This window comes from Adiantum capillus-veneris, chromosome 27 (genome assembly GCF_014529385.1).
Source record: "Adiantum capillus-veneris isolate H3 chromosome 27, ASM1452938v2, whole genome shotgun sequence".
Classification (NCBI taxonomy): Eukaryota; Viridiplantae; Streptophyta; class Polypodiopsida; order Polypodiales; family Pteridaceae; genus Adiantum; species Adiantum capillus-veneris.
In genome coordinates, this window is record NC_140957.1 from 25559709 (window position 1) to 25582590 (window position 22882).

The 22882-nt window shown below is 43.7% G+C and overlaps 1 protein-coding gene across 2 annotated transcripts in view; it reads right to left on the reverse strand.

Moving 5' to 3' along the window:
• Positions 1–22882, reverse strand: part of LOC147421662 (uncharacterized) — a 71498-nt gene that overhangs the window by 39238 nt on the left and 9378 nt on the right. The window contains exon 1 of one of the 2 annotated variants that reach the window (XM_086503480.1): positions 9814–9957. The exons of the other annotated variant lie outside the window; for it this stretch is intronic. The gene's annotated coding sequence lies outside the window, so the exon portion shown is untranslated. Of the gene's footprint in view, positions 1–9813; positions 9958–22882 lie in introns of those variants that run through there. 2 annotated transcript variants of the gene reach the window in all.

A 22882-nucleotide genomic window follows, 5' to 3' on the forward strand; every position in this document is an offset into this window, starting at 1 on the left:
TAAATCATTATGCAAAGCATTGGCATCCAAATCATCATGCTTATCATTGTCATTCAAATCATCATGCAAATCATTATTATTCAATTCATCATCATGCTTCACACAATCATGCAAATCTTGTGTATCCTGCTTTGGAGAAGAAGAGACTGAGAGAGTCTCCTTTTCCCGATTATGTTGCATCTGTGCCTGAGCTTGAGAAAAGAGTCGCAATAACTCTTGCATTTGTGCTTTGTTCTCGCGATAAAATTCTGCTTCTATGGCTGCCCTTCTTTCTTGGTACTTACGCTCGATGGCTTCCATATCTTCTTCGTAGGCTTTTCTTTTGCTTCTCTTTCTTGGTCCAACTCCTCCATAAGAGTTAGTGTAATCTTTGTCGTAGAGGGGGAAGGGTCAGAAAAACCTCCTGGTGGGGAAAATTCTTCTTCGCCTCTCTCATGCTCATCACTTCCAAGCGAAGTATCCAATCCGCTTCGAGTGATGATCATTCTGCAATCATGGGTTCTTGTGTTCTTAAGTTCACGAGGAACTTCGGTTCTTGGGGGTCCTTGATTCGTGAGAATCTTGGGGTCTTGAGGATCTTGAGGATCTTGAGGTTCTTGAGGGTTTTCTTTCGCTTGCAAATCGCGTTGGAGAAGGATCTTCTCTTCACCCGAGTTCTACCCTTTTCCGTGGGCACACCCCTTGGCGGCCTTGCGCTCACACCAAGGTTGCTTTTTCCCACCTCACGTCGATTGGCCGGCCGCTAAGTGCACGGTCCGCTCTCAATGAGTGAAAAGAGACACCAGGGGAGGCTGGACAAGCCCTTCTTTCTTGGGATTCCTGTCACTCTTCAACAAAACACGATTAGGAATCGCCACGCCCAAGTAAACTTGGGTTCGTGCGATTGCAACAAGCAAAAAAATTTATTGTGGTTCTTTCCTTGAGTAATGCAAAACACTTCCAAAGCTCTGATACCAATGTTAGGTACAGCGGAATGAATGTTGTATTTCTCAAGATTAGTGATCTTTACTGCTCAAGGTTCCTTTCAGTTTTTAGGGAAAGAGAGAGCTTTCCGTCTTGTAGAGTGTTGTGGTCACGAACAAAGTGAGTGGATATTGTGCGTGCAAGTGAATGAGACTGAGAGAAGGAGAGAGAAGAGATACGACACCCGAGAGTTGTAAAACCCTCCTCCGAAGGCCCCACTCTTGTCGGCGAGAGTGGTCTCTTCTTTGATTGCACAAAGGTGTACAATGCGTATGCAATGGACTATGCAACTTGGTCTATGCCGATGACGACGACGACGACGACGATGACGATGACGACGACTAAAATCTGAGATCTTCTAATCGCTGAATTTCGGGACTGTTTCGGTGGCTGAAAATGACTATTTTGGCTGCGTTTTCTTGGCTGAAAAATAAGGTTTCTTAGGGCTGAAAACTGATGGTCTTTACAGGCTGAATCTGCTACACTTTAGGTGAATAATGCTGGTCTTAAATTGCTGCTGAAGTCCAAAAACGCCAGGGGCTGAAATTGGTCCTTCTATCGCCGGGGTTCTACAAATGCAAAAACGCTAGGCTGATCTGCTGTGTCGTGATGACGCCGGGGCTGATCTGCTGTGCACAAATTGCCAAGGCTGATCTGATGCAAAAACGCTAGGTCTTCTGTGGAGAAAACGCCAGAGTAGTCGCAGGGGTTGGTCTTGCTGAGAAGTTGCCTGTTGAGCAAGGTGCTCCTGCTGCCTCTTCTGCCAGAAAGTGTGAACTTTGATTTGCTTATATATTAACTTAGCAAAATTGCCCTACCTACTTTTGTTGGAAAGTCACTTAAAACTAATAAGTGAAAATCCCAATAAATAGGAAAATAGGCTAAATGCACTAGAAACTGATGCGAATGGATTTTGATGGGAATTCCGATGATCATGCTGTGTGCAATCGGAGGATATGCATCTATGCTAAGTGACTGGGCATGCACGGTCTACGAATAGACTCACAAAAGTGCCAGATCACTGCTAATCTAACTCACTGAACCCTGTTGTGGTGTAGCTTGTCCACTGACACATAGGGTTGGGATGTGTCACGTGACAGTTCGGTAGAAGGAATTTGAGTTTCTCTACCGAGAAGAGGTTTTCTGATGGTCGTTGATCATTGAGTACGCTATGTAGCAACTTTTGGTTGCAGTATATGTTTCTCCATGAGTAGGTCAAGTAGCATTTACACGCTGCTGGAATAAATTCGAACTATTATGCTCGTAGAAATATAGTTCGCCAACGTTTCAAAATGGTAAGAATTACATACGGAAGAACATCCCTGAGAATCAAAGAGGGTTCGCTCTATTGTGAACCCGGTTTGAACGTACGTTCAGAAAATGCTATGGCTAGAATCCTATCTGCCTGAGATGTTGCAAGTCGTCATTGATGCTCGCAAGGTGAATCATTCTTTATGATTTTGTAAGGAAGAGACGCTAATGGGCGTCGAGAAAACACTGCAGGTGGTAATAACTTGCAGGAGGAAAAGATTGGAAGGAAGTGCCACCGTGCACAAGGAATCTTCGGATTGGAACCGTCCGCCTATGTTGAGAGACGGCCCGGAACAAGAACCTTCTTTAAGGTGATCGCAAATTGTGAAAGAAAGTCATCGAGCTTAATGCTCTATGACTTGGGCATTCCCTATGTGGGAGGACACAAGAGGTTTAATACCCTCTGGATTAACAACGCAGGATTATCCGCAAGGATAGATACCTAGATTGATTTCTAGGAAGATTATTCTTCTCGAATTTGAGAAGACAGAATCAAGTTAACAGGGTCTCGGATAAGGAAACTTTGGATCAGAACAATTTGCCTACCCAAAGCAAAGGCCCGGAATAAGAACTTACTTTGGTAAGGTGGCACACTTTGTTTGCCACAGGAAGATTTACATGAGCTTAATGCTCTCGACATTCCCTATGTGGGAGGACACAAGAGGTTTAATACCCTCTAGACTAACAACGCAGGATTATGCGCAAGGACATAGACCTAGATTGATTTCTAGGAGGATTATTCTTCTCGGGATTGAGAAGGTGGAATTGAGTTAACAGATTCTCAGAAACGTGAATGACGAGTTCTTACATGGCTCGTAAGTTTAATGAATGGTGAAGGATATCCTCGAGGTACTAGAGGAAGGACATGAACCGGTAAGGTGAGTATTGAATTATTGAATTTTTGTTTAATTTATGTTTTTAAAGTTCTCTTCTGAGAAAGGACCAGCTCAACTCACCATTGAGCAAGATTTTGAATTTTTTCGATTTCTCCTAAGCAGTCCAGTTGGACCTCTACAATTGAGGACAACTGTTTATAAGTGAGAGGGATGTTGCTAAATTGGCTTTATTTGACATAAAAATAATTCTAAATGAATTATTGGATTTATAAGTGTGAGGGTTTTCTCGCTTGGAACACGAGGAAAAATAATTCTAAATGAATTATTGGAATTTTGAGTGAGAGGGTTTTTCTCACTGGAGACATCCAAGTACAGTATATTCCTAGTGCGTCATTCAGAGTAATGACGGGAGCACTGTGAACGGGAATATCTGTAAGGCCACCAGGAACGAGTACTTACGATGCGTCACATCGGATGGGTGACATAGAGCATCGGGAAGAAGTATTCGACCATCCGAGAACGGACATCTCTGATGCGTCATAGGATGGGTGACATAGAGCATCGTGAAGGAGATTGTACCGTAAGTTCGATCGGAAAGGACTAGGTGATGGGTATTCCTGATGCGTCACAAGGTGGGTGACGGGTGCATCGGAAAGGGGATATTCATAGTCAAGAGGAAATTCCGAACTGTGTCAGAATTGTGCACAAGGAAAAGCAAGCACTTGAATGAAGATGGGTTCAGAGGAAACTTTGAGGAAAAACAGATGCTTTCTGAGAAAGCGGGATTGCTTTTCGGAAAAGCAGATACTTTCTTGCGAGGAAGTCTATGTCTGCATTGCAACTGTGCATGTGATTGCATCCAGGGACGCTCGGGAAGTGCTGTGAAAGCATTGTTTTTAACTTATAAGGTTTTATTGAGTTTTTGGGCAGATTCAGACTATTTTTAAAATCGCCGACCGCCCACTTAATAAGTGGCCAGCCATCTGATAAATAAGGCAACAGATCAGCCAACGCTTCCTCTCTCTCTTTTTCTGGCAGAACAGCGGAAAAAAAAAAATGAAAAAAAAAAAAAAAAAACGGCCTCGATCTCTACGCGAGCAACTATTCGTGCCCATTGTCAAGAGCTATAAAAGCATTATATGCCCTGACTCAGAGAAGAGGATCAGTTTTTGCAAGAAGGAGATGCTACTGCAGAGTTCACCCGCAAAGAAGACGTTTGCCGGTGATGACTGTCCCAAGTGTACCCGATGTCGCCAAGACCCAGTGCGCGAGTTCCCTCGCGAAGAAGTGCCTACGGAGCGTGTTTCCATCGCGGCAAGCTGCTGTTTTTCTCTGTTTTCAGCCCATAAACGTCGTAGACGGGGCTGATTTACGAGAAGGAACCCGAGAACACACCTCTTTGGTGTGTAGGATTGGAAGAGAGGATTTTCTATGTAGAGATCTCTTCCGGGGAATTGTTTTTCGAGAACCGAGTTGCGTTTCGAGCGTCGAGACTTTGAAGGTAGCGATTTTCATGTTATGATCTCTGAGTATTTGATTGCAGGTGTACTTCCTCTTCGTGAGGGAGTAGGAGCAGAGGAAGGCATGAGCCTCTGCAGGAGAAAAGCGCTCTAAGGAACTAGAGCCAGATCAGCCCAAGGGTTTCGTACCCGAGTTTAAGAAGTAGATCCACGGATCGGATAGAGGTAGTCTCTCAAGTTGTGATCCGGAAGTTGGGATTCCCAAGTAAGGACTTCGTGTCCGAGAAAGCAGAGTTGTTCTACACGGGAAGAGGACTCTGGAAGCAGAGTTGGAAAAGAGAGTTGCAGGGATGACATGCCCCGAGTCTGGAAGGTGAGATCCAGAGGCGAGGAACTTGTAAGAAATGCGGAATACAATAAGGATCTAGTAGCAAGGAGAGTAGAGAGAGACACGATGCAAAGTAGATTAGTGGCAAGTAAAAAACTTTAGATTGGCACACTATACAAATTGATGGCGTCATCCACCCATGCGCTCTCAAGGTAGAGCTTAGATGGCAATTTAGACAACTAGAGCAAGTGAATACAAGGGACTAATAATCCTTACACAAGGATGTGCTGTGTGCGTCAAGTGTGCACACCATTCAACCAAAATACTCATGAAAAGGCCTCCTTATATAGTTGTAAGGGAGCGGGGAGCCTCTAAACGCCCATGTGCAGCCGCCCTTAGATAGCCAAGTCCAAGTAGGACTCTCCCATGCGCCCATGTGTAGCCGCTTTTGGGTAGACAAGTCCTCCTAGAAATCGGCCACCGGCCAAGGAAATCCGGCCACCGGCCAAAGACCATGGACCACCGGCCACCGGACAACCATTTTCCGATTGTCTTCCGGCCGTCGTTCGGCCAAGATATTCCGACAAAGGGGAAAAAAAAGTCTCGGGGGCTTCCGCCCCCAAGGCCCCCAAAGTTGCCCCTGAATTTGCTCCGTACCATCCACGATCACAAATAGAGATCTCATCAGCGTGCATAGCTGGAATCCACCAAATATATGTGCACCATTAGCTTCTCCTCATATGGGGGCCTTACAAACTGTGCAGCATATATTGTGGTGGCAAAACTTAGAGAGGTGGACATTGCAAGTATACCAACAATATGATGGTCTCGTTACGGCACTCAACACTCAGGTTCGTCCAACCCCTCTTATGTTTGAAGAACTGAGTGCAATGTTGCTTGAAGAGGAGCTACGACTCAGAACCAGGGATGGTGGAGGTGATGCTGCCTTCACAGCCAATGCAAAAGGCAAGGGGACTACATCAAATGCTTCTAAGAAGAAGCCCAAGAAGAGGAAATTTTCAGGTAGCTGTTTTTACTGTAACAAGAAGGGTCATGCTGTTAAAGACTACAGAAAGAAGAAAGCAGATGAGAAGAACAGCACCATGAAAGCTTCTTGGAAGGAAAGAGAATCTGCCAACAATGCTGAAACAGACCTTGAACTATGAGCTGTCATAAAAGAGGTATGCTCATCAGCACAAACTCCGCTTGTTGATGGTTCTTGGATTCTAGATAGTGGTGCATCCCGACATATGACTAGTAAGAAAGACTGGTATAGTTCCTGGAAGCCTCTACAGGAACCCATAAGTGTAATTGTTGGGAATAATGCCAAATGTCCAGCCGAAGGGTCTGGGACAATTTCTTTTTTAGCAGCTACAGGTGAAACTAAAGAGCTCTCTAATGTGTTGTACGTGCCTCAAATCAAGAAGAATTTGTTGTCCATTGCTGCAATCACTGATCGTGATCTTGAAGTCCGTTTCAAGAAAAATGGAGCAGAAATCTTGGATTCTAAAGGCAACACAGTGGGAAAGGGTGTAAGGCGCAACAACCTCTACAAACTTTCTGCACTTACGGTCACTATAGAAAAAGGTACAACTCAATTATGGCATGAGAGATTTGGTCACTTCAGTATTGTTGTGCTAAAAGAGATGCAAAAATCTGGGATGGTAGCACACTTGCCTCAAATCTCAGAGATGAATGAAGTTTGTTAAGCTTGCATGATGGGCATTTCCACAAGAGAGTAGTAATCGAGCTCATTCTCCTCTAGAGTTGGTACACACAGATCTCTGTGGAAAAATGTCTACATCCGCTTTAGGTGGATCTTTCTACTTTTTGCTGTTAGTCGACGACTTTAGTAGAAAGATGTGGGTGTATTTCATTCGTGAGAAGTCTAAAGCTTTTGGAAAGTTTAAAATGTGGCAAAAGCTTGTAGAAAATGAAACAGGAAAGAAGGTGAAGAAGCTTCGCACAGATCGAGGAGGAGAATTCATCTGAAATGAATTCAACAATTACTGCAACGAGCATAGCATAAAACGACACCTCACTACAGCTTACACACCACAACAAAATGACGTTGTGGAGCGTCGCAATCGGACGGTGGTAGAAATGGCAAGGTGTATGCTCAAAGCCAAGGGTATGCCCGATTCCTTTTGGGCCGAAGCAGTAAGTACAGCAGTGTACATTCTCAATCGAAGCTACACAAAGGCTTTGAAAGGGAAAACGCCTCAAGAAGCCTATTCTGGTAAGAAACCTTCAGTCTTGCATTTCAAAACATTTGGGTGTTTTTGTTATGCTCATATTCTTGATTCTCAAAGAACAAAGTTAGAAGCCAAAAGCAAGAAGTGAGTATTTCTTGGATATAGTGAATAGTCTAAGGCTTATACACTCTATGATCCAGAGGCAAAGAAAATACTCACAAGTCGAGATGTGGTATTTGAAGAAGGGCCACATACGGTGGAGAAACCAGGTTCGTCCACTTTCTCATCAAATGAAGAAATAACTCACCATGTGCAGACCAAAGTCAGGTAAAAAATCAAGAGGAGCAGTTTTCTGATGATGACTCAAATAAATCTAACCAACCTGTTGCAGCATCACAGGAAAAGCCACTACCAAAGTGGGCTCAACAACTTTTTGACGCTCGAAACCCTCAAGTTCACAATCCTCATGAAGAGGAGGGGGGTTTGCGACGGTCAAAGAGAATAGAGGAGCAAAGGAGAGCCTCCGAACACATCGTCAACATGGCTCTCATGACAGAAATTGTAGGCTCTGTGAAGAAGCCAACCTCTGTCGACGAGGCCATAGTTGATCCAAAATGAAAGGAAGCGATGCAGTTTGAATACAACAGCATCATAAAGAATGACACTTGGGAAGTAGTGGATCGGCCTCCAAAGAAGAAAGTCATTGGCACAAAATGGGTGTACAAGCTCAAACATAAAGTTGATGGCTCTTTGCAAAAGTACAAAGCCAGGTTAGTAGCACAAGGATTCTCTCAAGTCGGAGGGTTTGATGTTAGTGACACCTTCGCTCCCACAGCTCGAATGACAACTATTCGTCTTGTGCTTGCTCTTACTGCTATCTATTTATGGGTTGTTTACCAAATGGATGTTGTGTCTGCATTTTTGAATGGAATTCTCAAGGAGGAGGTGTATATTGAGCAACCACCAGGGTTTGAGACACCCCATTCAAAACAGAAGGTTTGCAGATTGAAGAAGGCTTTATATGGCCTGAAACAGTCTCCAAGAGCATGGTATGTCAGAATTGATAAGTTTTTTAAAAAACTTGGCTTTAGAAGAAGTGCTTCTGAAGCGAATTTATATGTACTTAGAGAGAATGGAAAACAAGTCATTATTATCTTGTATGTTGGATGAGCGATGGTTCTCAAGGATTTGGAATAAGGAACGGAAGTTCCTTAGAATAGGGTTTTGCACTAGGAATCGGAAGCCGAGGCTTCCGGGAACCATCAAGTCTTATTCTAGAACGAACGTGGTAATACGTTCGGTTCAAGTGCTTGTATAGACTTCTCCTCAGTAATAAAGATACTATTACGGGGGGGGGACCAGAAGATGAAGATACTATTACGGGGGGGACCAGCCCATCTTCTCGTCCCCAGTACTGTGTCGATCTGCTCTCTCTCTCTCTCTCTCTCTCTCTCTCTCTCTCTCTCTCTCTCTCTCTCTCTCTCTCTCTATATATATATATATATATATATATATATATATCCTTTGGCTTCAATATTAAGTGATAAATTCTATTTATCCGAGTATAGTTTATATTGTTATGCGCTCCCGTTTGTGACACGCATCATCCTCAAGTTGCCCAGTCATAAAGCCCTGTACTACTGAAGGGACATTCACGTTGACAGGAGGTACAGACTGACGTGGCCGTGAGCTCTCGCCAATCTCAAAAACCATAGGAATCTCCTGCCTGTCCTTTGAAGAGGAACCCTCTTCCATAATTCCCTTCCCCTTGTCGGCCATAGTGTGGTCCCCGCGTTCCTGCACTCTGTGTCTTTACCCTAAACAATCCAGGCTCACTCTTTTAAGGAAAAAGTGATTGATGTCCCGGCGACGAAACCGGCCCATAGGGTGGTAGGCATTGGCTTTCACCCAAAATTCTTTACTTTAGACACACACACAGAGCACTTTGCAAAGGAGACCTGTAACGGGAATTAACACTTAATCACACACACTATTAGTACTTCAAAACAACTTGAATAAAAGAGAGAGAAGGCGACATGGCACGGCGGAGTTCCAAGCCAAGACGTGTTGGCCCCAAAGACTGGCGCCTGTCTTGGTATTTCTCTATTATTGATTTGGCAAGAAACAACTCCCATTGTGTCCAGATCTTCTAACTCTGCGTCCAGATGCCTGAAAGAATGGCCATAGGGACACTCATACAGAGGAAATGCACGCAAGAAGGCCAGCGCTGGAGATATTCTCTGTAATGCTGGTTCGTTCAATTGGTTGCGCTGAATAATATTCAGCCATGCTGACGTTATGTGGTAATTTTTTTAATAAGTCACCTCTCTTGGCCGGTCACCCCAAATTTGGGGCGGGCTGGTCACTTAGAATAAATTATAAGGCTTATAAAGGTCAGCTAGCCAGCGTAAAATACCCACCAGCGTAAGAACTCTTGCAGCGTTAAAACCCAGCCAGCGTGGAATATGCAGCCAGCGCAAGCAAATGTCAAACGCAGCTGCCGCTTGGGAAAGTCTTCAGACGCTTGGTGATGCTGCTCTACCGCTTGGGAAGAGGTGCGACGAAGGGGCACAACGCTCCAAGTACTGACTGTGCACACGAGCCTCCGGGTACGCCACACACATGCTCCGGGTACGCCACACACTCACACACACTGCTGTCTGCCCTCTTTATGTTTATATCTGATGTTCATAGAATGAATTAGAACAGGTAAGAGTTACCTCATACACGTAGGCAATTGGGCACCATCTTTCCTCTGCTACCACACGACTCATGAGGTGAGGATTGCGGGAAGGGTAGGCAACGACGAAGTTAGGTAGACGCCAAGTCCAGAGGCCTGGGAAATTTTTTTTGCTCTGATACCCCTGTGAAGAACACGCTTACTATGTGTGTTTATTCATACTTAAACTTAGATGAAAACTGTACTCTGAACAGAACTTGAGAACAAGAGACTTGGAGATTGAATGTGTTTGATTGATTGAAATGTGTTACAAGGGCGTTCTTATATAGAATCTGAAGAGACATGACCCTAGGCAAATAGTCGTGTCCCTCTGCTGTAGAGTTGTGACCATTCGGCGTAGAGGTGCAACCATTCACCAAATAGGTGCAACTCTTGAGCGAAGAGGCACATCCTTTCGAGAACAGGGGTCTCTGGTTTGGTACTTTCGTATCTACACAAGAACCAAGCGAGAAAGGTAATACAAACATGAAGAACACGTCACAATCGTGACACAAGGGCCTAAAACTAAAAGGATCCCATAAAGATAAAATAAAGCCTGGCACAACTGACACGTGGCAAGTTGTACGGACTTCTGAACTTTACGCTGCATTGCTGACGTGGTAGACTACGGCATTACATGTTTTCCATTGAACAGGGTGACGTGGCATGTTGTATGAATATCCGCTTTTTGGGCTACTGACAACCAGGGCAGATTTATGTGAGCTTTTTAGATAGAGATGCTTTTTGATGTTAAGTGCTTTTTGGACAGTAGCCGGCTTTCACCTCCTCATGGATGACGACGCGTACGATGTGCCGGTTCCGTACTTGTCGTACGTAGACGACGTGCCATAAGAAATCCTTCCCGAAAATCCTCCTTTGCCTTTACCAGCTCCTGCACCAGAACCTCTTCTCGCCCACGAGATTATCATCGTTTCCGATTCGCCGGAACCCGACATCATACTCATTCCAGATTCTCCAGAGCCGGAAATTGCAGAGATTCTTGCACCAATACCTATTCATGCACCCATCCCGGAGCAGGCACTTCCGGAAGTACCCGTGGGGATTCCGTCTCCCACATACTCTCCCAAACCTCCTAACCCTCTAGATAGAGAATACTTGGTGCACTTCTCGCAACGCCGTTTCGGGTTCCAAAGGTGGTCAATTTGGCGGATTACCATTTGGTGCGAGCGGGCAAAGTTGCCACAGTATGAGTTCCTTTTGACTCGTTTCCCATTTGTCGCACACCATATTCCGGCTTGTTACGTGGATAACCTCCGAGATCCAGACTTCCCACACATTGGTTCCTTTTCATGCAGAGGAAGTCGTACCAGATTACACTCCACTGACTCCAGAACTCGACGAGATCGAGGATTTCACGGAGGACGACCCGACATTTGCTGAGTTCGCGGAGCCACTACACACACCGTCTACTTTGCCTACAGGTTGGTCTTTTCTAGCCTCGCCTCGCTACGAGCTGTGAGCTCATCATGTCGGACTCAGGGACACAGCAGGGATAGGTGGACGGAGCCGCACTCTTGGCCACTGTTCAGCAATAGTTTGAGGCCCAAGCTTCACGACAGGCTCAATTCGAGTCCATGCTCTAGTCCTTGTCAAATGAAGTCAAAGCCCTGACACAGCCAACACCTCAGCAGGATGGCAGTTCTACATCATCCGTATGCGGCGAAGATCAAACCATGTCGTATCCACCTGATGAGGGTAACAATCCTGAACTTAAATATTTAGTTCGATTAATCACAAAATCTAATGAAAAAAAAGTGGACATAAAACCCCCCGAGCCTTATGATGGTCGACACAATAAGCGGGTGATTGATCAATGAATATTCAAAATGGAAAATTATTTTAATAACCTGGACATAACGGAACAAAAAAAAGTAGCTTTAGCTGCTAGCATCTTCTTTGGTGGCAAAATTGGCTTGCCCTAAGAAAACAAACACTGACGTGGACAAAATTCAAGCGCACAATGTGCAAAGCCTTTGTGCCACAACAAGTGCTGATTTTCATGCGCATCCTGCGTTGCACCACTTAGGCTTTGTGGCTACTTACATATCTCAGTTCCAGCGACTGAACTTGGAGATAATGACCATTACTCCCGACGACAAATTGCAATTTTTTGTCAATGGACATGAGCCCACCCTTCGCGATGATGTACACAAGGCAAACCCCCCTACAATTGAGGACGCCATTTCATATGTGGAACAGTTAGGTGACTTTCGCAAAGACCACTTTCCGCTTGTCAAGCCGGTGATCGCCCATCGGTCGCAGATCCGGTGCCCCTTTTCGAAACCAGCGTGACATCTCTTATTCAAGCAACAGATCACACAATGGTTCTAATGTTTCACAGTCCCAAGCAACTACTAGTTCCTTGTCCCGATCTAGTGTTTGGAGTCCGAGAGCGCAGAGTAGTAGACCAATTTTTCAAAATGATCGGTCTAATTTTAATCGACGTCGCAGAGGCCGACAATCTTTTCGGTAAAAATCCTATCCAGACATACGTTCGTATGGAAATCAAGCGTCAACTTCTGCCGCTCCTCCACAACAGTCCAGTTCACAACCATCCAAAGATGGATTATGTACCCTTTGCGGTGGACCTCATCGTTGGTTCCAATGTAATAAACGGCCTCAACCGTCGAATCTGCGACGCAACGCTAATGCAGACACCGGCAGTGTTACCTTTTAATTCTGACGAATCTGCAGATTCTACTTCACAGCAAGACAGAGGCAAACGTGTTGTTAACACAATACGCGTTTCCAAGGTGGCTACATTTTTAATGAAAAATGCCAAGAATACTATGCCCATACCGAGCAGCTTGTCTAATCAAGTCTTAAGTCTCCTTGGCTTCATTCATGGCAAACCAATTAACATTTTGACTGATAGCAGATGTTCCAATAATTTTGTGAGCACCAACATTGTGCATCAACTAAAATTGCCTATTGTCTAGAGTACTTAACCGTACGATGTTGAGTTAGCAGATGACACAATTGTTCAGCACTTGCCCTTTGACGTTCAAGAATATCAGGACAGTCTCACTTTCGAAGTAATGCCATTATCCACTTATGATATGATTCTTGGCCAATGCTGGTTATACCTATATGATCCTTTGATCAGTTTCGGAGGACATACTATAACCCTTTGCAAAGGTGGTCAGCTTATTACTTTGAATGGCTTATTTTGCGTACAACCGGTGACTGCGTTTCTGCATTGCAAGTTAAACGGATGGTACGAAAACCCGATAACTCTACAGCACTTTTAATGATACGTAGCATTGACGATGTTGCAACTGATGCAATTCAATCCAAACCAACACCAAAGCCAGCAGCTTACCTTGAGCAACCTTTCTATAAACCGTACTTGGATCTTTTTCCTGATGACTTGCCGAGCACCTTACCTCCTCGTAGACCAGTGAATCATTCGATTGATCTAATTCCTGGTAGTGCTCCGCCTACACGAGCTTCGTATCGAATCTCATATTCTAAATCTCAGGAAATTCAGAGACAACTAGCAGAATTGCTAGATAAAGGTCACATTCGTCCAAATAAAAGTCTTTTTGGTGCTCCAATCTTGTTGGCTGAGAAAAAAGATGGTTCTATGTGCTTGTGTATTGACTACCGCGCATAAACAAATTAACAATTAAAAACAAATTTTCCGCTTCCACAGATTGATAAACTATTTGACCAACTTTTAGGTACTAAAGTATTTTCGAAGATCGACTTAAAGCCTAATTATCATCAAATCGGAATCAAAGCAGGTGATGAGTATAAAATGACATTCAGAATAAAATATGGACATTATGAATTTCTGGTAATACCTTTCGGATTAACCAATGCTCCTGCATCATTTATGACCTTAATGAATGAAATTTTTGGTCCATATCTGGATATATTTGTCATCATCTACTTGGATGACATTTTGGTTTTTAGCAAGGATATTGTTGAACACAAAGAGCATCTTCGATTGGTGTTTTTGGTATTATGGACTAATGTGCTTTATGTCAACAAGAAAAAGAGTGAATTTTTCAAGGATCGGATCGAGTATCTTGGTCATGTTATATATCAGCTGACGGAATAGCAGTTGACCCTCAAAAAATCAAAGTCATTATGGAATGGCCTCTTCCAACAACAATATCTGATGTTCGCTCATTCTTGGGGTTAGCAAATTTCTATCATACCAAGGTTTATAAATTTTTGGATATTGCCGCTTCTCTATTAGAGTTCACGAAGTTTGACAAGCTTACCGGGTCTTCAGAAGCAGAGAAGTCTTTTAATGATCTCAAACAGGCCTTAACAACTACTCTAGTCATGGCCATTGCGGATCCTACAAAACCATTTCTTGTGATGACAGATGCTTCAATCCTGCTTTTGGTGGCATATTAATGCAAAATGACAGGGTCATTGCATTCGATAGCAAGAAGTTTACTGCTATACAGATCCGTTATCCAGTCTATGACAAAGAGTTTATAGCCATTGTCCATGCATATCGTACATGGAAACATTACCTTTTGAGAGCTGACTATGTTGTCAAGACGGATCATCAATCATTGCCGTATATTTTTACACAAGGACGTTGGGTAGAATTTTTGGCAAATTTCCACTCGGTCATTGAATATGTGCCAAGACTTCAAATTCGGTAGCAAATGCACTTAGTAGAATGCCTCAAGCTACAAATATGGCAATTTCTACAGTTACATTTGATATTCTTGATTGTTTTAAGGATGAATACTTGACTCATTGAGATTTTGCTGAAATTTTTCAAGTGCTTCGAACAAACACTCCTACACAGGCAGAAATGAACTTGGTTGCAGCTTACACAATGCAAGATGATCTGTTGTATTATGAGAACAGAATTTGTGTACCACATAATTTGCGTTTGCGAAAGATGATTATTCAAGAACATCATGAAGTACCTTATGTTGCTCATCCCGGCATCAACAAAACGTACAAAATATTGATAGCTGTTTATTATTGGCCTCAAATGAAGCAAGACGTGGTGAACTTTATCAAAGCTTGTCACTCTTGCCAAACTATGAAGGCGTCACGACAATACCACAAGGATTGTTCCAGCCTTTACCAATTCCAAATGAACGCTGGGAAAGCATCAGCATGGACTTCATTACAACATTGCCCAAATCTCAAAAGGCAATAATCAGATATTGGTGATAGTGGATCAATTTTCCAAAATGGCACATTTCATACATTGCAGAATTACTACTTCAACACCAGATATTGCTTCATTATTTGTGCAACATATATTTCGAATCCATGGATTACCAAATCAATCATTTCAGATCGAGATTCAAAGTTTACAGGACATTTTTGGACCTCCTTATTCAAATCATTGGGAACGAATCTTTTATTCAGTTCAGCTTATCATCCATAGACGGATCGGCAAACTGAACGAGTGAGTCAAATATTGGAAGAAATGTTACGACATTATATGCAGGCTCGACTGAATTCTTGGAAAGAATATTTGCCATTGGTGAAGTTTTCTTACCATAACTCCTTTCACTCAGCAATTGGCATGACTCCCTTCTAAGCAGCCTTCGGACATACTCCATTGATTCCTACAAATTTTGTGATACAACATAAGGTTGCTTTGGCAGATCAATTGGTAAATGAAATGCAAAGATATTCTTATTCAGATGAAGGACAGGTTGGCACATGTTCAACAGACTTTTCAAAAGTAAGCAAATAAACATCGTCGCCATACAGAGGTTCAAGAAGGTTACTTGGTGTTACAATATGTTGCTTCGCATCGTCATAAGACAGTGAAGTCTGTCTTTCCAAAGTTACGGCCCAAATATTATGGTCCTTTCAAGATTTTGAAGAAGTATTCTACATTCAGTTATAGACTGGAACTTCCACCAGCATGGGGAAAGATTCTTCCAACATTTCATATTTCTTGGCTTAAGAAATATATTCCAAGAGATTCAATTATTCCAGATGTCTCATCCTATGTTCCAGAAATAGAAGAAGAACACTTGATTCTAGTTCCAGAACTTATCCTTGATGTTCGTCAGAAAGAGACAAGACAGAAGATTACTAGAAGATTACTACAGAATTCCTAGTCAAGTGGATGGATCTTGATGAATCAGATTCTACATGGCAAATGAATGAAGAGATGCAACAACAGCCTCAGGTTCTACAACTTTGATAAACGAATGTCTATAATTTAATACAAAGGGTTTTATTTTAAATGGGAGGGAATGTCACGATTGTGACGTGTTCTTCATGTTTGTATTACCTTTCTCGCTTGGTTCTCTTGCAGATACGAAGACGTACCAGATCAGAGACCGTTGTTCTCGAAAGGATGTGCCTCTTCACCCAAGAGTCGCACCTATTCGGCGAATAGCCATGCCTCTTCGGTGAATGGCTGCACCTCGTTTTTTCAATGTCAAGCATGCAATTGCAACAACCTCCTCGTATATAAGAATGCCCTTGTAACACATTTCAATCAATCAAACACATTAAGCCTCCGAGTCTCTTGTTCTCAAGTTCTGTTCAGAGTTCGGTCTTCATCTAAGTTTAAGTATGAATAAACACACTTAGTAAGCGTGTTCTTCACACCTTGGCAAACTTTATAAGTTGTTACTCTTTAGTTTCTTCTTCTATGACTTCCCTTTTCAATAACTTTAGGCCTCTCGACAGGAACCAGAAGTTTGCTCCTCTTCTTTCCTCTAGGTTTTAGGCTCCTCGGCCAAAATCTGCAAAACACAGTCAAGTTAGTTCTAGACCCTAAGGTCACTCAAATGCCCTACTGATGCAACGCCACACAGAGGATTCTTGCATTGACCCAGAGATTGGCATGGACCATCTTTCGAGGGAGAGTGAATCTAAGGCAGGCCAAACGGACGCATTGGACTGATGCGTCGATGACCTTGACACAGAAACCCTAACCCTAAAACCCTCAAAGCACACACTTGAAGCTCTGATACCAATGTAACGGAATGACACTATGTGCCAACTCAAAAGAACAAACTCGATCAAAACTTTAGCACTTCAAAACAACTAAACAAAGAGAGAGAGAGAGAGAGAGAGAGAGAGAGAGAGAGAGAGAGAATCCATGTGACACAGAGTAACAGAGGTCCACTCCCAGATGGCACTGACCCCAAACCTTGGCGCCCTTTTAGGCGTTTCTTTATATTGCTCCACCAAGGTCACAAGCCCCGGGACTCTGCTCTGCTCCTTTGCAACCGGGGTGCCAAACAGTGAGCCCTTGGCACATATTTGAAGGCGCTTGGCCTCTAAAAGCATTACACATAAAAAGCAAGGCATCTTAAAGCATCTTGTCCAAAAGCTTACCTCCAAGAGGCCGTCCATACAATGCTGCCATGTCAACAGTCAGCTCCGTAACTCGAGGAACAGTCCATAAAGTCCTGCCACGTCATCATCTCTCTATGCAATTTGTGTGTGTGAGTATGTTCTGCTTTCTTTTAGGGTTTAGGCCCCTCGGCCACTGATCTGCAAGTTGGTAGGGTTAGGATGTTAAAGTGCTAACCCCTTTTCTATAAGCCCCTTGATCGCGCTTTGAAAGTTATCTAAGACTTCTTCTGCTTCGCCTATTAGGGTTTAGGTCCCTCGGCCAAGATCTGCAAGTTGGCCAGGGTTAGGATCAAGGAGTCCTAACCCCCTTCGTCTTCAGTGGTTGACATGGTGACAATCCATCCCTTGTTCCACAACCTAGTGGCCATACAGAGCCCAAGTCCTCGTGAGTGAGCATTGACTGATGAATAGAGCCTGTTCTTTTGCTTAGTCGAGTTGGCCTTGCAATCAATAATTAGCGGCCATCCATTTCGAGTATCGATGAGTATTGACACATGGATAGAGCCTGCTCTTTTGCTTATTCGAGTTGGCCTTGCAATCAATAATTAGCGGCCAGCCATTTCGGCCACGAAATGGAATGATGCAAAGGCTAGACAATCAATGATCCGATGACCTATCTCACCCATATTATTCTAATAGGCAATGCTCATGGATAGAGCCTGCTCTTTTGCTTATTCGAGTTGGCCTTGCAATCAATAATTAGCGGCCAGCCATTTCGGCCACGAAATGGAATGATGCAAAGGCTAGACAATCAATTATCTAATGACCTATCTCACCCATATTATTCTAATAGGCAAGGACTCTGGACCTTCATCACTTTGCACAGGCTTATGTGGAGAACAAGCTAGCGACACACTTGGGGACAAGCGAGTCATATGTGCCAAGTAGAGAAGGTGTAACAGACTTGGACACTCCAAGTCAAGAATCTACCGCGACAGCACCAAATAACCACTTCAAAACAATTCATAGTTCACAATTGATTTACATTGGCCCAGCGGAGTTCCGTGCCTAGAGATATTGGCCCCAAAGATTGGCGTCCGTTTCGGTATTTCTTTTTATATTAATCTGAGTTCAAAGTACAAGAGTGGTTGGGTCTCTCTCTCAAACTCTACGTCCAAATGCTCTGAGAAGTGAGGCCCTGCCCACTATTTTAAAGATACAAGGGATACCCAAAAGTAGAGCCCCAAAAGCTTAAAATCAAAAGCTCTCTCTCTCTTTCAAATTGCGTAGAAAAAGCAATATCAAAAACTGCCGTAAAAAGCCAGCGCAAAATCCACCGTACTTTTTGGCCGTCCGTATTGCTGCCACGTGGCATTTCTGCCACCAAAAATTAGGGTTTCCAGCAAAAATTAGGGTTTCTTGCAGAAATTAGGGTTTCTGCAATTAGGGTTTCTCTGGCAGAGTTTAGGGTTTTCAGCCACGTCATCACTTTGTGACATACCCCCCTCTTGAAAGCATTGTAATCGCCCTCGATTACGCCTGCAAAACAGACAGAGGCCATAAACCGTTTTAACAGACACTGACCTTTAGCACCTATGTACTAGGAACACACATCTAGCACATGTACCAATCGACAATCACATCACACGACATCACAGGACATCACATGACATTCAACATTCATTCGGATCTTAGACCATGATTTATCGGCAATGTAGCTAGCAATCGCATCTAGATCCAGTCGGGACCTCATCGATGTCCGATTGACTAACCCCTATTGCAACCATGTCTATTCGAGATCAAGTAGACCAAAATGCTGCAGTCATTTCGTCTATCAGTTCCTGCACTTAAAAACAAGTCAAGAACAAATCAGTTTCATATTCAGAAATTCCATTTCATAAATTCATACAGCAGAATACCGTCAGCTCTCAGTATCCCTGTAAGGTGCAGCGGATGAATGTTGTATTTTCTCAAGATTAGTGATCTTTATTGCTCAAGGTTCCTTTTAGTTCTTAGGGAAAGAGAGAGCTTTCCGTCTTATGGAGAGTGCTATGATCACGAACAAAGTGAGTGGATATTGTGTGTGCAAGTGAATGAGACTGAGAGAAGGAGAGAGAAGAGATACGACACCGAGAGGTTGTAAAACCCTCCTCCGAAGGCCCCACTCTCGTCGGCGAGAGTGGTCTACTTTGATTGCACAACGACGTACAATGCGAATGCAATGGACAGATGCAATGTTGGACTATGCCGATGACGACGACGGTTATGACGACGGCTAAGGCTGAATTCTGGGATCTTCTAGATGCTGAATTTCCTGGACTGTTTCGGGGCTGAATTGGTCTACTTCTATCTGTTGTCCAAAAGGGGAAAACTGTTGATGGTTCTGAGTGGTCTTGGGGTTGCTTTACACGGCTGAAATTCCCTGTTTTCACGAGGAACTTAGGGCTGAGTAAAACGCTGGATCAACCTGGTTCAAGGCTGCGTTTTTAGGGCCTGTTTTCACAAGCTAAAAACGCTGAGGAATCTACGCCAATGCTGCGTTTTTATGGCTGTTATACCTGCTGAAAACGCTGAATGGCTGTGGTGCCAAGCTGTGGAAAAAACGCTGTGACTACTGATCTTCTATTGCTGACAAATGCCAGGCACTTGATGCAAAAACGCTGCAGTAGGCTGATGCTGAAATCGCTGCAGATCTGCAAGCAGCAAGCGTTAGTAGTTTCTTGAGGGTGCTGCTGCCAGTGAAGGTAAAACGCTGGGCTTCAAAGGTCTAAGGGATGGCGATGGTTATCCTGGAAACACCAAGGGAAAGGATCACGGTGGCGATGAGGAAAACGCTGAGGGAACGGGGGTGGCCTCGCCAAGGGGATGGAGAGGGTCTTGTTGAGAGAGGGTGGGACACCTGTTGCTTAGGGAAGCCTGTTGTGTCTTTGCTCATCTGCCAATTTGTGCTGACTTGGGTTTGCTTATATATTAACTTAGCAAAATTGCCCTACCTACTTTTGTTGGAAAGTCACTTAAAAATAATAAGTGAAAATAACCAATAAATAGGAAAATAGGCTAAATGCACTGGAAAATTCCCCTAACTGATGCTAATGGATTCTAATGGGAATTCCGATGATCATGCTGTGTGCAACCGGAGGATATGCATCTATGGTAAGTGACTGGGCATGCACGGTCTACGAATAGACTTACAAAAGTGCCAGATCACTGCTAATCTAGACTGACTGAACCCTGCTAAGTGACTGGGCATGCACGGTCTACGAATAGACTTACAAAAGTGCCAGATCACTGCTAATCTAGACTGACTGAACCCTGTTGTGGTGTAGCTTGTCCACGGACACATAGGGTTGGGATGTGTCATGTGACATCCCCTCCTTTTCAAAGTGAGATATTGGTACCGAACTGTATGGCGTCAAGGGAGATGCCAACAGCATCCGGAAGGGACTCTTTGCCGGCCCACTCTGATGTGTGGGTCGTGCGGTACTTGAACTTCATAAAGGTCTGCAACGCTTGCTTCTTTGGGCCGCGCCGAAAGCGACACAAAGTCTTCTGAATCTCAGTTCTTGCTTCAACTTCGTCTAGAGTCCTGCTTCTTTCGTCTTCAAGAATCTCCATGGCTGAAAATTCCTGAAACCATCTCCAACACAAAACCATGAACATACCCATTCCATGTAAAGTGAAGGAAAAAAATCTTTTCTTCTCTAAAGACTGTGTATGCAATGTAGATGAACATAGAGACGGAGTGACAACCCGTTCATCAAACACTTGCAAACAATGCGTTCGAATCTTTTCTGTTTGATCCAAAACAATCAACTGTGGCAAATCACAATGGAAATGCCCATGCTTGGTGCTCAGACTATCATGTGCTCTTTCGGAAACTGTGTCATGCCAAGGAAGAGACATGGAATGCGACTTCTTGACATACAAACTTCATGAACAATCCGCATACATTCGTGCTCATCCATGAGAGAAACGTACTCAACATTCAATATATCATGCCTAGGAAAAGGGATCACATAACGATGCTGACTAAAATACAGAAAACCGTCACGAATGAAACACTCGAACAATGTGTGCGTATCAATCCTGCGAACACATAATACTTCCTGTGATGGTTCTTTGGACCAAGGCTCGAGAGCCAAGATCGATTCGTCATGAATGATCGAATCGTCCTGTGGGGGTTCTTTGGACCTCGACTCGAAAGCCAAGATCGCTTTTTCGTGATTGATCTAATCTACAACGAGGTTAGCTTCGCTAGAAAAAGCATCAACTAACACATCATCCTTGTGAACAATCACATCATCTTCATGCAACTCATCATGCTTGTGAGAAATCACATCTTGATCATGCAAATCATCATGCTTGTGAGAAATCACATCTTGATCATGCAAATCACCATGCTTATCATTGTCATCCAAATCATTATGCAAATCATTGGCATCCAAATCATCATGCTTATCATTGTGCTTCAAATCATCATGCAAGTCATTGTCAATCAAATCATCATCATGCTTCGCACAATCATGCAAATCCTGTGTGTCATGCTTTGGAGAAGAAGAGACTGAGAGAGTCTCCTTTCCCCAAATCTCTTGCATCTGTGCAAGAACTTGAGAATAGAGTCACCAGAACTCTTTGTTTTGTCGGTCGCTCTGTTCTTGTATTGCTTTTCTTTCTGCTTTGTCTTCTGCGTGTCTGCGATCCATTTCTGATGTTCTTTCTGCGTGTCTGCGTTCCATTTCTGCTTTTCTTTCCTTGCATTCACGATCAAATTCTGCCATTCTTTCTGCATCTCTTGCTTCGCGTTCTAACTTCCTTTCCAGAAACAACTGCTTCAACTCCTCCATAGAAGTTGGTGCAATCTTTGTCGTAGATGGGGAAGGGTCGGAAAAACCTCCTGGTGGGGAAAATTCTTCTTCGCCTCTCTCATGCTCATCACTTCCAAGCGAAGTATCCAATCCGCTTCGAGTGATGATCATTCTGCAATCGTGGGTTCTTGTGGGTTCTTGGGTTCTTAAGTTCACGAGGAACTTGGGTTCTTGCGGGTTTTGAGGTTCTTGAGGTCCTTGATTCGTGAGAATCTTGGGGTCTTGAGGTTCTTGAGTCTTGAGGGTCTTGGGTTCTTGAGGTTTTCTTTCGCTTGCAAATCGAGTTGGAGAAGGATCTTCTCTTCACCCGAGTTCTCCCCTTTTCTGCGGGCGCACCCCTTGGCGGCCTTGCACTCACACCAAGGTTGCTTTTTCCCACCTCACGTCGATTGGCCGGTCGCTAAGTGCACGGTCCGCTCTCAATGAGTGAAAAGAGACACAAGGGGAGGTTGGACAAGCCCTTCTTTCTTGGGATTCCTGTCACTCTTCAACAAAACACGATTAGGAATCGCCACGCCCAAGTAAACTTGGGTTCGTGCGATCGCAACAAGCAAAAAAAATTATTGTGGTTCTTGTGGTTCTTTCCTTGAGTAATGCAGAACACTTCCAAAGCTCTGATACCAATGTAAGGTGCAACGGAATGAATGTTGTATTTTCTCAAGATTAGTGATCTTTATTGCTCAAGGTTCCTTTTAGTTCTTAGGGAAAGAGAGAGCTTTTCGTCTTATAGAGTGCTATGATCACGAACAAAGTGAGTGGATATTGTGCGTGCAAGTGAATGAGACTGAGAGAAGGAGAGAGAAGAGATACGACACCGAGAGGTTGTAAAACCCTCCTCCGAAGGCCCCACTCTCGTCGGCGAGAGTGGTCCACTTTGATTGCTCGACGACGTACAATGCGAATGCAATGTTGGACTATGCCGATGAC